Source organism: Thalassophryne amazonica, chromosome 12 (assembly GCF_902500255.1).
Source record: "Thalassophryne amazonica chromosome 12, fThaAma1.1, whole genome shotgun sequence".
Taxonomy (NCBI): Eukaryota; Metazoa; Chordata; class Actinopteri; order Batrachoidiformes; family Batrachoididae; genus Thalassophryne; species Thalassophryne amazonica.
This window is the reverse complement of record NC_047114.1, coordinates 54,686,091-54,704,807: the sequence shown is the minus strand read 5'-3', so window position 1 is coordinate 54,704,807 and position 18,717 is coordinate 54,686,091. Positions and strand designations below refer to the sequence as shown.

Sequence of the window (18,717 nt, the reverse complement as noted above, 5' to 3'; positions counted from 1 at the left end):
TTGATAGTACTGCAAGGGAGAGAAAGAGAGAAATATGGTTAAACAGGTTAGAGCTGATGGAAGCTGCCTCCACATGACCAGATGTCTTTCACAACTGTCACATGCTCCATAGCAATGAAACTGATTGAGCAAGTACAGTACTGAACCTCATTAACACACATCAGTGATCAGCTACACTTCTATTAGCTGGAGCAGTTCCCTTTCGTTTACTCTGGTCTGCCTGCCCACACTTCAGTGATCCCATAGCCAAAAAACATTCACCACTATTACACCCAAACAACATGCAAGTTCAGACTGGACAGGGGGCTTGTGGTGGTTGGGAAGCAGAACTGGGTCTTGTTATGGCTGCAGGAGTGGGGGGGGGGGGGGAATCCAACCATCCCCAGGCTGATGTGGGCAGGCTTACATGTCCTTAGTGGACAGTGGCTAATTGTGTGACCATGAACTTGTGATAGGATGTTATTTGGAGGATCTAGTGTTGCCCAGTGGGGGTTGGTTGGGGGTATTACGGCTAGTGGTAGGAGTGGTGTGCTGGGGGGGCACAGAACAATCTTCTCTGGGTAGATTGGATTGATGACTGGTGGTCTTGGTGGACATGTTTCTGGTAGAATTGAGATGGTCTCCCAGTTCCTGTTGTCGCCATAAAAAGGAGCCCCTAATTGACAATTGACTTGTAATAACTGGAATGGCCAGATTAAAGACAAACACTGTGCTTTTTACTCCACTGCATTTGTAGTCAGGTCCATATATTTTTGCTCAGTGACACAGGTTTTGAAAATTTTTGACTCTGTACACCACAAAACAGGAGTTGGAAAAAAGCTGTCCAGTTGTGTAGACTTTCACCTTTAGTCCAAGGGATTAAAAAAATACTATACAAATAATGACTTCATTAATACAAATATTTCATGAGGTGAAAGATGGAAAGTTCCATTCAACGAGATGAAATCCTAACCCCCAAAACTAGTAAAGTAAGTCCCTTCGGCTGCTCCCTTGTTTTTGCACTCGGGGTCGCCACAGCAAATCCAAGGTGGATCTGCATGTTGAACTGGCACAGGTTTCATGCCGGATGCCCTTCCTGATGCAACTCCACATTACATGGAGAAATGTGGCAGGGGTGGGATTTGAACCCGGAACCTTCTAAACTGATACAAAGTGCATTAACCACTTGGCCACCACCCCTGCCAAAACTGTTCTCAGTCAACTTTTCTCAGTCAACTTGCAAAAACAAATAGTTCAAAAATAATTCTGACAGTTTAGTCCGTGATGACATGCACTGACTTCATGTCCATCCGCGAAAAGTTGCATCAGAAATTTGTCCAGGTTTTCATCTTAAACTTCATCCTATTCTAACCACTGTTCATACCTTCAGATAGCTTACGGCGCAGTGGATTTGTGTTTGTTTTTTGTGTGCGTATTAGAACAATTGGCACCATCAATTGGCACCCTGTTGGTGTGCGCCTGGTGGTTGCAGAGTGCAATGGTACAAAATGCACAGAACCAAATTTGCATGGTAAATGGATCCAAACCTGCACACTAAATACAACACAATACAAATGGGACAAATAATTTATGTCACGTGATATACAAAGCACCAATCAAATGACAAGGATCCACTCAGCCGTTATGTAAATCATACTAACCATTTTGATGTTATGACTGTTTTTATAACTGCCCTCTCCCAGTTTTCAGAGCTCATATGTAATTGGACAAAAGAAATATAAATATTACTGTTTATACAAATGATCACTTTTGCAGACAGTTTTCTTTTTCCAAGTCAGGAAATGGACACAAGAACATTTCTAAATCACTAAATATGTGTTGGACATCATTTATATCAGTCATAAAGAAATGTCAACAATATGGCACTGTATGGTACAATTATAACTTAAGTGCCTGGAGCGGCCACCGGCAACCACGCATGTGTTACGTGCATGAGAAGTGGACAAGGACATATTCCCTTGCTGGCCATCCATCCATGTTGAGTTAACCTGGACGTGGAAATGGTCTCTCACTGGAGATCTGGCCGTGAGCAGGAACTAATGGACTACTTAACTTGCTGCACTCGTGAGAAAACTGGAGGAGAGAAATAAAAGCAAAACAAAGCGAAGCTGCATATGGTGGTCGTGCGAGCAATCCGCCATGAGAAGTGTACGGTGGACGGTGTGGACATGTCCTCTTGCTGGAGATCTGTCTGTGAGCGGGATTTAATGGACTTTACACTTGCTGCAATTGTGCAAGAACTAGAGGAGGTGAAAGAAAGCTGCGATGTACAGCGGCGATGTCGTGAGCGATCTGTGCATGTGAAGAGTGGACGTGGAAATGTCTTCCCACTGGAGATCTATCCGTGGACATGTCCTCTGAACTTGGAAGCTTGGCTCGCCTCCTCGTCTTCCATGGTTTAGAAGCTTCACTGCCAGAAGTCCAGCAGGATGAATGAAATCTATCAATCCAGGTTTGTACTGATAAAAGGATTTTTCGCGTATAGAATTGCGGAGTCTTAGTGTACATTAGCACGGTGTTGTGTGGATTTACAAACAGTTGGGGTGAGTTGTGTAGATTTGCTTAAAAACTGCATACTTTCTGCATCCAGTGCGCTACGCCGAAAAAAAATTAAATGTTTAATTTCTTGCATCCTCCTTGCATACCGCTCAGAATACTGCTGCGTAGGGGAGCAAAAACTTGCTGTAGAACTTTTAAACTTGGCGTAGAGTGGCATAACAGTATGCCACAATATGCAACTTTCTGTTGGCCCTGGTGGGAAGGGGCTTTAGACCCCAAACATCCGCTCACCACCTGACCATGGGTAAGGCAGACAGTCCACCACTCCACACCCAGGTCCCCTGCCATCCTTTGTAAGACCACTACCATCACCACTGAAATGTTCCATTGGAGGATGAGCCTGAACACTCAGAATAATTTATACCGACTCAAATTGGATTCAAACCAGAGCATGATGGGACATAATTGGGGAGGTGATGGTTTTGTGGTTACGTAGTGGGCTTCAGACCAAAGGATCCTCGGTTGAAACCCCAGTCTGGCTGGACAGTCACTACGGACCTTTGAGCAAGGTTTTTAATCCCCTAGTTACTCCCGGAAATGAAAGTGAGTGCCTCGCATGGTAACACCTTGATATCCTGTGTGTGAGTGTGTGTGTGTGTGTGTGTGTGTGTGAATAGGTGAATGCAAGGCATAATTGTAAAGTGCTTTGAGCTTCTGATACAGATGGAAAACTGCTATAAAAATGCAGTCCATTTCACATTTACTATGATTGCCTCACTATATCCTGCAGTGCATTTGTGTGGAAGCATCTGCAAACATTGTGTTTCCTCTTTCTGTTTCTCATCCATCTGGTTTGGCGTGTGCAGTTGTTGGCCTAATATTTAAAAGCATAGTTTGGTAGAGTTTTAAGCTTCACTTGTCTCATTGGTGAAAACTAAATTAGGGTACAGCAGATGGTAATTAAAAATATCTTTTAACGCTGGACCTCAATATTTCTTGTGGCTGTGAAGATGGGAGTGGAAAATTAATTGTTGCTGTTGTGCACACATTTCTCTGAACAGAAAGCTCATTTGCTGGTTGGGAAACAAATAATTACATTTCATTCCTTTAATAAGCACTCCTTGAACAAATTTGTTGGGGATAAGTTTGTCTTTTCTGTTTATCTGTAACATGATTATTACATTAAAAATAGCATCAAATTTAAATCCAATCTGTGGGTCTGTATTATTCTTTGAGAAAAGAACAAAAATATAAATTACACAATTCACCTGTACACAGCAACATCACCAGTGCCAGCAATAGTAAGTGCCCATATGTTGCCACTCTTTTTTTAGTTTTAATTTAACATTTGAAAAGTGTGGAAAAAACAAGACTGATGTTAAATTAAAACTGACAGTGCTACAGATAACACTTTCTCATGCTAATTTAACACTGGCGATTTTGCAGTGTACCTAGTTTTGGAATCATGCATGCACAGCATGCATTTTTTATTTTTCTTGAGTGCACCATCTTTAGCTTGGTCAAATTATGACATAAAATAATTATGAGCAGGTGGATTGGGTGCTGAGCTTTGGCGCACAAAGGATGCACAGCAACACGGTCATGCCAACACCTGGTCCTCTGGGTAAGAGAGGAGAACATGGCGCAGCCATGTGTAAAAGACAGTTCAGCCACTTTAACAATATGAAGTCATCCGTATCAAGCGAACCTGGCCCGCATCGTGTTTACACAAAACACAAAGATGTAGAGGAGCTCATCGGGCACACCTGAGAAGAAGTGCTTTTTTGTGCCAAGAGACATTTCTGTGAAAACACACTGAGCTTCTTTGGCTACCTTTCCTACTCTCAGTGTGGGAATGGGGTTCTAATGCTGGAGGCACAGTGCCCCTGGCAACACTGCCATGCCAACTCCAATCATGTGTCCTGCATTGCTACAAAACAGTCGAGTGCCCCTGGGAGGATACAGCCAGCAGCTAACAAGAAACAAACACCTCTGTGTTCTTGATGCTCAATGAGCGATGGCTGTGGAGAGAGAGATGGAGAGAGTCACAGAGAGAGAAAGTTCAGTGGCTGAGATAAAGAGAGACCAACCCATATAAAGAGCTTAACTTGCTGGTCGCAGAGTGTGAAAATAAATAGGCTGCATATATACCAAGCTACAGAGGTGTCCCTGAACTGTGCCTTATTCTGACAAATGAGTGGGTGCTCAATCATGAGATCATGAAATGTAATAGAATAGAGCCTTTATCGCCATTGTACATATGAGGTCTGTCAATAAAGTAACAGTCCTTTTTATTTTTTCAAAAACTATATGGATTTCATTTATATGTTTTTACGTCAGACATGCTTGAACCCTCGTGCGCATGCGTGAGTTTTTCCACGCCTGTCGGTGACGTCATTCGCCTGTGAGCACGCCTTGGGAAGGAGTGGTCCCGCCCCCTCGTCGGATTTTCATTGTCTGGAAATGGCGGAATGAAAAGGACTTTTTTCCATCAGAATTTTTTCAGAAGCTGTTAGAGACTGGCACCTGGAAACCATTCGAAAAATGTATCTGGCTTTCGGTGAAAATTTTACGGGCTTCACAGAGAATAAGATCTGTTACTACAACTTTAAGGACCCCTTTAAGGATGCTCGGTGCGCCGTGCTCCGAGCTGTGACGTCGCGGCACAAACCACCGGACCATTTCTAAATGGATGGCTCTGTGGATACGAGACCGTCGTGTGCTCTTTCTTTGGTTATCACAAGAGCTGGACATCAGCCATTTTCCAGCAGATTTCACTTTTAACAAGAGATTTTGTCATGGAAAGCCGCGCGGAGGCTTCGCACGTAAAGACCGATTCGCTTTGGAAGCGAGACAAAGGAACACCTCCGTTTCGGCGTGTCAGAGGACAAGTTTGGACATGTCCAGCTCTCCACAATTTCACTGATACTTACTGGACTGGTAAGCATTAAAAGCTGAGATAGACATGTCCAAACTTGTTCTCTGACACGCAGAAACGGAGGTGTTCCTTTGTCTCGCTTGTATCTAATGAAATTTGTCCTCTCATTCAACCCATCCTAGTTACAGTTACACACAATCCAACCACTAGGAGCAGTGGGCAGCCACAGTTCAGTGCCCGGAAACCAACTCCAGATATACAGATTCTGCCTTGGTCAGAGGCAGTGAAAGGAACATACCCTAAATAAACACGTTTTTTTGATTTGTGGGAGGAAACTCACCCAATAATAAATGCAATAAACAATTAAATAAGTAGGTATTAATTATAAGTATTTCTTACAGGAAACAGCTTTGCGTGAGCAGAACAAAGAACCAACGATCGTTCAGTGTGTGAAACAAACGGTCAGGAAATAGTATTGTTGACTGCAACACAGGTCAAAACAGAGCCACATCAAAAGAGGCCAAAGGCTTTATTCACATGTCGTACACATTGCACCTTGGCGTGCCAACACCATCGGCTGGACATGGGACGTGAATGAGCATTAGCACATGTAGAAAGCATGTATGAAGATGTAACTAAAGGTCACAGCCCCAAAGGTCTGAAGCGAATCCAACACAGATTGACATGCATGCGTTCATTTTGCCAGACAATCTAATATTGATTAACTGCAGTTACCCTAAACAGATCCAAATAAACAGAGAACAATGCAATCATCCAATGGCACATCAAGCTTTTTCCAAGTATGTTTGGTTTGGAAGGATGCCGCAACACCAAGGGGCGTCCTCTGGCTACACAGGTGCATTATGCTCAACACAGAATAGCTGGAGAGAGGAAAATGTGTTATTCTGCTTCATTGTTTAGTGTTTGTATGTCAAATGTGTAAAAAAAACATCTGTGTGTTCATCCAAGCCCTTCAGGCAGGCCCCTGGGCCGGCACAATGTCAGGGGAACCCCTGCAGCTCTATACATAGTTAAAAACTTTAAATAATGATTTAGTTATCAAGACTGTTGGCACAAGTGAGATAGTAGCTGAACAGCTGAAATGTGCATGTGTGTGGACAAGTATGTTTGTGTAATTGTGTCACTGAAAAAAAAAAAAAAAAAAAAAAAAAACAGGAAGCAAAATGTAATTATTTTCCATTCATTGTCATGGCTGGACTCTGGGCATGTGGTAGCAGAAGGTCTTCTAAATTAGCTAAGATATCTTTGTCTGTATATAGTTACTCCATTAAATTAAATTCACTGTTTATATAATGCTATAACATAACTCACCTCAAAACGCTACACACTAGACCTTACCCACCTCATGAGCGGCAACACTAGTGACAGTGGTAAGAAAAAGATGTCTCATAATGGATAGATAATTACAACGGGGAATAGACTCAAGTCCCAGAGAAAGACTTTTTTCTCGGGATCCCACGGCATGCCACATCACATACCCCACCAAACAGAACTTTGTTTCCCAGGTAGCAGGTATCCAGGCAGACCCACAGGCCATCCTAATCTGTTGAAAGTACCATCTAATGCCTGGTTCACACGGCAAAATAATTACACCGATATTGGATCAATCTTCCCCTCCAGACAATCTTAAGGACACCCCAATTATCGTGATGAAGATAAAGATAATCTTATCAAATATTCCTGCCATGTGTGGTGTGTTAAGAGCGTTCTGATCTGCTCGGAAGGACGTCGGGACCGCTCAGACCGGAAATCGGGGATATTCAACATGTTGGCTTGTCGGCCCAATACTGCAGCGTGTGTGGTGTCCCCCGACCATAAATGAGCATGCAGCCTGCTGAATGTGACATGCAGTCAACGAGAAAGTGAGATGACGGACACACAGAACAGAATCCAAAATCAAAACGGCCGTTATGGTTTACCAGAAAGTTCGGTGGTCACGCTGTCTCCACTCCTTTAACCAACACCTTTTCTTTTTCTTTTTGTATCATTTTTTTTCCCCACAAACCTATCTCTGTTGCATCTGAAGTTGACTCTGAAGTCACGTTTAATCTTGAGAGATTTGGCAAGATTTCCCATCTGACATGGGAATGTTTGTGTGTGAAATCTGTTCGTGTGTGGTGTGTTGTCTTTACCATGTGGCTGCGCACCCCATACAATACCACCAAAACCATTTAAATCGACAGTGGGGGAAATTAATATTTGATCCACTGTCAATTTTGTAGGTTTTCCCCACCTAAAAAGAATGGAGAGGTCTGTAATTTTTTATCTTAGGTACACTTCAACTGTGAAAGGCAGAATCTAAAAAAAATCCAGAAAATCACAATGTATGACTTTTAAATAATTCATTTGCATTTTATTGCATGAAATAAGTATTTGATCCCCAACCAACCAGCAAGAATTCTGGCTCTCACAGACCTGTTAATTTTTCTTCAAGAAGCCCTCCTATTCTGCACTCATTACCTGTATTAATTGCACCTGTTTAAACTTGTTACCTGAATAAAATACACCTGTGCACACAGTCACAGTCATTGGCATCCATGACAATAAAGCACCCATTTGACGCACCATACTTGTCTTGGGTATGATATTAAACTTCTTATGTTTCCCACATTTTTTCCAACAGCATATATAAAATTTGTCTTCTAAGTTATGGTGGGATTACCATATAGGTGTCTAAGTGTTGAGGACACCAGTGACTGGAGAAGGCCAAGTGGACACCCATGTATCACCTGGATACAGCAGGTTGATCAGGATTGATGTTAGGGATAGGCTGATGGATCAGTTGTCTGCCTTGGTGGTTGCTATCCAGAGCCCAAGCCAATTCCATAGGTAGTGTGGTGGATGCTGCAAGTGTGGCACCAGCGTATGCTCCTAGGCTTGACTTGACTTTTGAATTTTGTAGCTTTACACTGTAAGACAGTGACAATCTCCCATTGACTGTCTTACACAATGCCAGTATTACTGTTTGCTTTATTCTTCCCTCAACTGTGAAGAACGCCCAAGATACTTAAACTGCACTTAGGGCAGGAACTCTCTTCCAACCTGGATTGGCAGTGTTGAGCAACCAATGTTTGGGCTCACCAACAACAAGGATGGTGCAGGCTGTCTTTCATGTCCAAATGGTGACATTAGTGTTCCAACTGAACAAAATTATTAGTGCATATAATTTTTTTTCAACTTTTAAAATTGACACAGCTGGTTGTTAAAGAATAAATTTGAATGCATAAAGCATTTTAACTGTCTTCATAATCAACAGTGGCAAGAACAACATGATGCTACAGCCCTCCCATACACTGGTGGCCTGTACAGGGTGTACCCCGCTTCTCGCCCATTCACTGCTGGGATAGGCTCCAGCAACCCCCGTAACCCTTAACTGGAATAAGTAGGTTCAGAAAACGGATGGATAGATTATTATTGCTATTATTATGTAAACTGCATTAACTCAGTTGGATTTTATTCAGTTCAGTTCATTTATACAATACCAAATCATGATCCTACTTGCAGACTTCAACAGAAAGGTGATTGTTCTGAGCAATGAGGGTTTACCATAAATTTAGGCAAATGGAAAACCTAAGTAAATTTAGACCCACAACACTATTTTACCATTCCACAATAAATTTGCTATTTTGATGATGCACAAATTCACAATAGAATGGCCAACAGCCTTTAAAAGTAGTGAACACTACAAACATAAAAAGGCTGGCTAACCGAGCTGTCGTAGCTACAGTGGTTAGTGGTGTGCATCTTAATGGAAGTAATTCCTCTCCAGTTTTCCTCCAGAGTCAAACGATCACATATGGAGGTCAAGGAAGATGAAGTGTTTCTCTGATTCTGCTATGACCTGCGTGCCACTTAGTGTGGCCCCACATGGAAATTAATCCCCAACACAGCAAACCTGTCAGTGTTGAATTTCCAGCATCCAGGCAAATCAATGTAAAGTCAGAAGGTTCTGGTATGAAATTCAAGCAAATTTATAGCAGATTAGTGTCACACCATCGCAGAAGTAATGTTAAATTATGACATGTTATTTTCGCTTTCTACAGTTGTTAAACTTCATCTATGAGTGATTGACAAATGAGAAAAATGACTGAGTGATGTGTTCTATATGAGGGTAGGCTGAAAGGTTCTAAGGCTGACTATGATGCGATTTGAACAAATTCAGGGTTATTTTTCTACATAGTCTCCCTGTAACTCCACACACTTCTTCCAGCGGTGCTTGAATGCTTCAATTCCCTTGGCATAGAAGCTTTCATCTTGAGAGTCAAAATAGTCCTCAACGGCAGCCATCACCTCATCATTGCTCCGATAGTGCTTCCCAGCCAAGTTTTTTTTCAGGTTTGGGAACAGTCCGAGGGTGCCAAGTCAGGGGAGTATGGTGGGTGATCTACCAGTTCGAATCCACACTCGTGGATAGTGGCCATGGCCACTGTTGACTTGTGAGCTGGGGCATTGTCTTGATGGAACAGCACCCCTTTCGTCAGCTTTCCTGGTCGCTTCTTTTTGATAGCCTCGCGTAACTGTCTCAGTATGTTAGAATAGTACTGTCCATTTATGATTTTGTCCCTTTTCAAGACAGTCCACAAACACAATGCCCTTGGCATCCCAGAAAACTGAAACCATGACCTTCCCCGCAGACAAAACGACCTTGGCCTTCTTTGGAGGTGGTGACCTTGGGTGTTTCCACTGCATTGATTGTTTTTTGTCTCTGGTTCAAAGTGGTGAACCCAACACTCATCCTGGGTAAGAAAACGTTCCATGTAATTGGCTGGATCCTCTTCAAATAGTGCCAAGTTTGCCTTCGACATGACTAGCCTGGTGCGTTTCTGATCAGGCATCAGAAGACGTGGCACCCACCGAGCTGACACCTTTGACATTCCAAGTTCTTCATGCAGAATGTGTTCAATTCTCTCACGGGATATTCCCACAGCATCTGCTAGCTGATTAATCGTCGATCGTCTGTCGTCCATCACCATTTCATGACAAGGTCAATGTTTTTCTGGGTTGTGGCTGTTGCAGGCCGCCCAGACCTTGGGTCGTCTTCAAGGCTCTCTCTGCCCCTCTTAAATTCAGCTGCCCACTTCTGCACTGTAGATATGGAGGGAGCTTCATCCCCTAATGTAGCAACCATATCCTCATGAATGTCCTTGGGCTTTAACCCCTTCTTATGCAGGTACTTAATCACATCGCGATGCCAGATTTTGTCCATTTTTGCCGTTTCCTTTTACCACGAACTTTCAAACTTGGCTATGAACCACAAACTACCTCACAACCTGGAAGAAAAAACACAGTTAGTCATCAGAAGAGCTGAACTTAATGCATGCCAAGTTTTATTGAAATGGCATTTCTCCTTCTTGGTGAGCCTTAGAACTTTTCAGCCTACCCTCATAAGACTGTCCAGCAGGATTGCAGATGACTCGTAGCTAGAAGAGGTGTGCAACAACAAACTGTGCAACCGAGAACCTGCAATATTTTACATGTACCGAACTATTGGCTGTGTACCATTAAAAAAAATGGGAGTTCTGCAACACTGACTACAAATTACTTTGTCATGCTGAGATGTTTACTTCTAATGTGACTACAGAAAATGCAGTCTAAAAAAATTCATCAAAAATCATCAGCATGTCGGACAGCACAGTGGCTTCGTGGGTAGTACTTTTGTCCCACAGCAAGAAGGTCCCAGGTTCACTTTCGGCCAAGTCCTTTTGGTGTGGAGTTGGCATGTTCTCCCCGTATTTGTGGTGGTTCCTCCCACTTTCAAAGACTTGCATGACAAGTGACTTGGTGACTCCAAATTAGGGATGGGACAATCAACCCAAAGCTCGAGCAATTCATAAATCTTGGCCATGCATTAGTAGAGTCCAGTGCAATAATTAATCAAGTACAGAAAGTCCCCTGTCCCGCCCACTACAGATAGCTCTGCTGATTATCCTCCACTCCCTTACTCAGATTTATATATATATATATATATATATATATATATATATATATAAGAAAACTATCTGCATAGTATTTTAATTTATACTGGCAGTAAAATATATGCACACCCAAATGTGTGTGCGGCTGTGGATCATTCATGCAATGTGGGCACATTTGTCAAATTAAAGTCATTTTCATATCATAGAGGCAACATGAAATTATTAAAACCTTTCACAGAAATTTCTATGACTAGCAGCCGGTCTGCTCTGTGTAAGTCTGATCCCATCAGATCTCAGAAGCTAAGCAGTGCGGCATCTGGTTAGGACTTGGATGGGAGATCTCTCTGGAACACCAGCGGCTGTGTGTGTTTCTCCAGGTAACACTGGAGTTGCGTCAGGAAGGGCATCCAGCATAAAACTTGTGCCAAGTACCAATGTGGATCGATCCGCTGTGGCGACCCCAAACAGAACGAGAGCAGCTGAATGGACAACAACAACAACAGAAATTTCTATGACTGGGAAACATGTCACAGGCATATGTATATATATATATATATATATATATATATATATATATATATATATATATATATATATATATATATATATATACACACACACACACACAGTTTGTTTTTAAACCTTTTCAGCAAAAGAAAAACTATTTTTGCTGAGTTACAAAAAAGTCATTTTTCTGTTCACATTTACAGAATGCTCACGGAGTTTTGTGACATGGATTATAACAAAGGAAAAGCTGATGGAGATATTCTTAAGTTTACTGTATATGTTACAAAACATTTTGCAGGAGATGTGCAGAGAGGTGCAGTCAGCATCTCAAAAAAAAAAAGAAAAGAAAAAAGTGTGCAGTGTGGTGTCTGGAGAAACCAAGAGGGAGCCTCAGCTCCTATGAAAGGCTGGATCCACCTCTGGCGGAGCAGTTGGTGTTGGTGACGGGATGATTGAGCAACAGGCGGATGTATGTAGCTGTAAATAAAGTTGCCGTTCTTTTTCTAAAGACCCACACACACTTTTCTGTTAAACACAACAGTCAGGCTCTTGTGAAATAGAACAGTCATTTATAGTTACACAGTTGTGCCAAATTTAAGGAAAAGAAAAAAAAACATGGTGCCACTTTTATGCAGTGCTTCTCCGTGAACATTTCAAATAAAATAAATGAAACTAAACAGCCATGCTGGCCAATTTTGTCGGTACTGAAGTTTTCCCCTTAACTCCGATCGTGCGCTGCACTCCAGCGGGAGCTGATCCATAAGTATGTGTGTATGTGCGTCAGCGTGTGCATGTTTGGAGTCCAAAGAGCAGATGGTTTTCACCCTCCACAGTCTCCTCTTCCTCAGCGCAGATTCAACCTGTCATCTTTTATATTTTTTGTCTTTTAAACTTGTTTTATGTCAACCATGGCACTTGATGCTGTAGAGGTGGAAGGTGCTGCACTCTGACTGTGGAGGACTGTATCTCTTCCCGGTGTATAGTTGCGCTTTGGCTTACTTTCACCTCTGCAAACAGGCATTGCCCAATCACATTTCTTCTACTTTAATATTGTAGTAACGAGTAACGAAGATGTTTAAGAGAAATGTATCGGAGTAAAATTATACATTTTATTAATGAAATATAGTGGAGTAAAAGTGAAATTCAACAGAAATGTAAATAAAGTACAGATACGTCAAAATTCCACTTAAGTACAGTAATGAAATATTTCTACTTCGTTACATTACAACACTGGTTGAGATGGCTCAATAAGTCACAAAAATAAACTGACAAACACTAAAGCAAGGAAGACAGGTCCATCATTGTGCCATCATGAGATAACATACCCCCCGGTACCCAAAAATCAGTAATACAAAGTGTCGGGGATCACGCAAGCACACCCTTATGTTAAATATGAATGAAATTGGTCAATTGGTTCTTAAGATATTGCGCTAAAATAGGGTGTCAATGACAGTATCTTAAATATCTTGCTGTGACCTTGAAATTTACCCCAAGTTCACTGTATTCAACTGGTGTTGGGGGAATCACCCAAGCACACACTTATGCTAAATATGAATCAAATTGGTCAACTTGTTCTTGAGATATCGCACTAAAATAGGGTGTCAATGGCAATATCTGAAATATCTTGCTGTGACCTTGAAATTGACCGGAAGGTCACTGTATTCGACTGGTGTTGGGGGAATGACCCAAGCACTTGCTTATGCTAAATATGAATCAAATTGGTCAACTGGTTCTTGAGATATCGCACTAAAATAGGGTGTCAATGGCAATATCTTAAATATCTTGCCGTGACCTCAAAATTGAACCCAAGGTCACTGTATTTGACCGATGTTGGGGGATTCATCCAAACACACGCTTATGCTAAATATGAATCAAATTGGTCAACTGGTTCTTCAGATATTGTGGTAAAATAGGGTATCAATGACAATATCTTAAATATCTCGCTGTGTCCTTGAAATTGACCCCAAGGTCACTGTATTCAACTGAAGTTGGGGGAATCATCCAAACACATGCTTATGCTAAATATGAATCAATTTGGTCAAGTGGTTCTTGAGATATCGCATTAAGCGAAAACCGATGGATGGACAGACAGACGGACATGTTGATTGCTATATCCTCCATATTTCTTACTCGGGAGATAAAAAATAAAATAAAAAAAAATACTTCCAATTCCCAACACGACTCTAAACTGACCATAGGTGTGAGTGAGAGTATGAATGTGTTGTTTGTCTATATGTGTCAGCCCTACGATAGACTGGCAGCCTGAGTGGATGGAGTGTAGTGAGTGAAGGGTGTAAAACCTTCACCTTCACTCACCCAAGGGTGTAACACCCCCACCCCACCACAATAACCCTGAACTTGAGAATAAGTGTTCAGAAAATGGATGCATGATCAGAATGAAGAAACCGTAGCATACGGAGGCGCAGGCATACTGACAAATGTAATAGCGTCTGTGCTCATTCATCTTCAGGAAAATTTTGCATAGAAAACCCAGGGCCTTTCTGCCTTGTGGCTTCTTCTGTCTTGCCTGTGGCCGTGAAACAAAGTGTAAAGGAAGAGCAAAATGCTCAGAGGATATTTAACATGCCGCCTACACATTTAAATGGGCTGAACACAAGTGCACAGCCTGAGTATTTACACAGCTTAATGTAATGACTAGTCTCTTAAAACAGTCTTAACCTTCCCACCTTACTGATAGGAATATGTGCACTTGGCACTGCTCATTGAAGGTTCAAGAGGTTAAAACTGCATGTGAAATGCCAAGGAACAGGCCTAAAGCTCTGTGCGGAACTTCAAGAGGCTAAAGGGGTTATCCATTTTCATATCGCTTGAGACAAATGACTTCTACCGTGATATTAAAGATTTGCCAGTAACTGACAGATAGGAGGTAACATGCACTCAACTGAGTAGGAACTGTAGCCACTATTGTAGTGGTGTTTGTACAACTGCAGATTCCATCTGGAAAACAGGTGTTTCTTGCAAAGTCACAGTGGTTTTAATCCTGCTTCAGACAGCAGCGCTGTGGCTGGTATGAATTTTTATCAGGTAGCAATGAGTCTCTGTAACTTGCATTCCACTGAACCTCAATGGTTCAACGGAATGGAACTAACACTGTCTGGTGTGGGAGGCACATGCTCCAACCAATCACTCAATCAACCAGTCAAAGGGCTCTAGTGTACATCTGTTGCTGGAGCATCTGTTGTGTTCGGGAGTGAAGTTTCCTCACTGCAAAGCGCCCACTGTCTAACGTTACACTCGTTCCCGTGATGTTCACATCCACCTGAATCACAACGCCAATGTAACCTGCAATGTATCAGTCCATCACATGACGCAAAGCCACAGCGTTCAGGATGGGAGGAAGACTGTCTAACCACAAGGCTAAAAAGTCATTACACACCCACCTGCTGGCTACTGGTACACGTCTTCAGAAAGTGTATGTTTGTTGGGGGACTGGAAAGATATAGATATATATGCATCAGCACCATGTACCCACCACTGACATGCTGAGGTCTGAAAACTCGTCAAATAACAGTCGAGCAGATCCATGAGTGATGATGCAGTCCTTGTCAGTGACAGCAGTCACTGTGAAATTACAAGTGACTGGTGCAGTGTTAGTACTTGGACAATGGTCAATTGAAAGCTGAAGCTGCAAATAAAAAGTATCCCTCATCCATCCTGTAGGCAGTACGCAGAATAAGACAAGGCAAGACACCCAATGAATGATGATGTCTGAGCTTCATAATATGCTCATCGTCATATCTGACACCATCAGTGCCACAATTGCCACTCCCTCAATATGGCAATCACTGCAGTGGCCAGGGGGGGGGATCACCATAGTATCGACTCTCTGTGATCTGACTGCTTCCAGGTTTAAGAACTTCATAGAGCGCACCTACTGCAATGCAGAGCTTTGCAAACTTCCTCAACAGCAATGGACGTTGGTCATCCTGGGTGAGAGTAAGCATGGTACAGGTGCCCATCCACATAAGCCACCTCAGCTTTGGAGCTGGACACCAGCATGCAGTGGACAACCGCTCAGCACCACACCAGTCTCAACCATCCAGAGTCAAGTGGACAAAAATGGTGGCGAGTCATCTTTTTTCCAAGACTGAAGCTTCAAAGAGCTTTCCATGACCACGGTTGAATAATTTGTATTGATGTTTCTACTACAAAACAAAGAAAATTGCAGGCATCTCCACACAGAAAAATGATCGAGTTCTTTATTCACATTAAAATTAATATATGCACAATTAAAATCCATCTACAGACATACAGAGGTGGTCTGTGCGACCATTAAATACTTCACCAAAAGATTAGACATTTTTATCATTCTCCTCAAACTATTCCCCGTTTGTTAACTAGGGGTCGGAATTTTAATATATCATATCAATAATCATATATCAACAAGCAATAATCAACAAGCTTTGGAGGCTGATATAGATATTTGCCTGCAGTAAAAAGTGTCAAAAAATGTGCCAAAATTTAGTAAAACACACTCTTAAGAAAACTTTCTTTAAAATGTTTTGCAGCATATGTTTAACTCACACAACCTTTCAACATGAACTTCACACAAAAAGTGCAAGAAGCTAAAAATAACATTATTATGAAGTTGAACAAATGAATAAGTGCAGCTGACACAGTTCCAGTGTGCACACTGCTAGCCTGTGGGACAGCAGCCTTCAGCAGTGACGGGCTGATCTTCTCTAACAAATCAAGTAACAAATCTGGAAGGGACTTTGCTACAAACCAGAAACCAACAATTTATATTTTAATATTGTGGTATGGGCAAGCAGCCAATCACTGCCTGAAGTCAGGGGCCATTGGCTCAATATCAGTAGGCAAAATACAGGGTTGCCAACTCTCACATGTCTGGCATGACAGTCACGCTTTCAGCATCAATCTCTCCCTCTCACACACAAGCAAGAAATGTCACGCGAAAATAAAAATTTTGCCCATTAATTATCTGTTGATGACTAGACCAGACCACGGCACATTGTTTCTTAAGGAAAGGAGAGGCGTTTAAGGCGCACACCTGAAACAGCTATTAACATCTGCTTACAACATTCTGACTGCAGTATTCTCTGATCATTAATTCGCTAAAAACCTTGTACCTGATACGCCAGCTGCGTGTGAAGAGTACAGAGAGAATTTGAACATAGGTTTGAATCTTGTTTCTGAGTCTGCCACTTTTTGGCTGACAAGTAAGTCAAAAAATAGCCTAACAAACTGAGTAATCTATTGTCTAATAAAATTGGTTCCCTTGTCACTACGGACGTAGGTTAATCAGACTAATTGTGTGCTGAGACAGTAGGCTACAGACTTCAACTAGTTGCAAACTAGGCAATTTAAAGGACATGTTGTATATTAATGTCGAGGAGCCTCATGTGCAAAGTGTGCTTATGCACAAAAACGTGGCATACGTCCACCTCCACGCCAACATTCAGATGTATCAAAAGTGATATGACCGTGGAAATGTGCGGTGCATCACACAAAAATCCTAGCTGGCATGCGTACGTTTCTACAGTTATTGTTCCATGTAAAAGGATGGTGGAAACCATTAATAGTGTGAAAACAAGAAGTCATCAGAGTGATGTGCACATCTGTGAAACAGTGATGAGCAATTAACACACTCACGTGTTTACAATTATATGGATGAATATAAAACCATGCGCAAAGTGATGTGTAAAATGGCAGTAACAGTTGCTGCGTTAGTGTCAGAGCACCTTGGCAAATGGTGCAATCTGACATGATTACGATAACTGGCTCAAAGCGATGCAGTCCATTTACCACTTTTATCTAGAGGAGGTGTAGCACCTGTGATGAACTTCTGCTGTGCCCCGATGTTGTCTTGTTGTCCATACTTCACGAGGTGTGTTTACAGTGTGCCCTAAACCAAACGGTTCCCCCCTAAAAATCGGTCCGCCCTGCCTTCACTGCGTATGCGTCATTTCTGTGCATGAGCCGTGGTACACCAATTATCACCTCGTTTCTGCTTCAAACTGCACTCCAGTCATCATCTATCTCAGCGAAAGATATCTGAAGCTTTTGTACAACAATCATTTCCACATAAATTCATCATTATTTCATAATAAAAGATGGAGAAGCGAAAGATTGCCTCGTTTCTGCTTAAAATTGACTTTAGAATGATTTAAGAGGTTTTATCTTGTCATCTGTTTGTTAATAATCACATTATTCCCTTTGATTGCTTTGGGTATAGAAACTCAGTCTCAGACAAGCTGCTGTGGTCCTAAATGACACAGGCGCAGTGAAGGCAGGGCGGACCAATTTTTAGGGGGGGATCGTTCCATCTGCGACACTGGAACTCTGCTGAAACCAACCTCGTGTTTGTCACAGACCACAAGACGGCGCAAAATTCACAACTGTAAAACAGCAAATTACCATAACAACAACAAAAACAAAAGCAATTTCTTGTTTTTTTGGTTACCCACGTTTTGGGTTTTAAATGGAAAAACCAAAGAATGACTATTGCACAGATTATTTAAAGTCAGAATAATGAGAAGTCACGCAACAATAACTCAGGATTTATTCAAAATAATACAAACTCAGATGCCTCAATTGTTTCAGTGCAATTAATTTAAAAAGGCGTGTGTGTGTGTGTGTGTGTGTGTGTGTATGTGTGTGTGTGTGTGTGTGTGTGTGTGTGTGTGTGTGTGTGTGTGTGTGTGTGTGTGTGTGTGTGTGTGTGTGTGTGTGTGTGTCCTGCATTGCTTTCTGAAACTCTGAAGTCAGAAGAGCTTTAATGAGCAGCTTTCATTGAAATGAAAGAAAACGCTCTGGGAGCAGTACGTCCAGTTTTCTTAATACACAGATGTGTCTTGTTATGGGCCAGCCGGGCATTTTAAGATGGTGCACCTGCATATTCCCCCAATTTTTTAA

The 18,717-nt window shown here is 42.0% G+C and overlaps 1 protein-coding gene and 1 long non-coding RNA gene across 2 annotated transcripts in view; one reads left to right on the top strand and one right to left on the bottom strand.

Annotated features, from left to right (window-relative positions):
• brinp2 (bone morphogenetic protein/retinoic acid inducible neural-specific 2) overlaps window positions 1-18,717 on the bottom strand; it is a 680,262-nt gene that overhangs the window by 547,183 nt on the left and 114,362 nt on the right. The gene's annotated exons all lie outside the window — the stretch shown is intronic.
• On the top strand, window positions 3,863-13,427 carry LOC117522611. The gene is made up of 3 exons (XR_004564255.1): window positions 3,863-3,876; window positions 11,568-11,573; window positions 13,137-13,427. It is a non-coding gene; the product is annotated as an uncharacterized LOC117522611 (long non-coding RNA).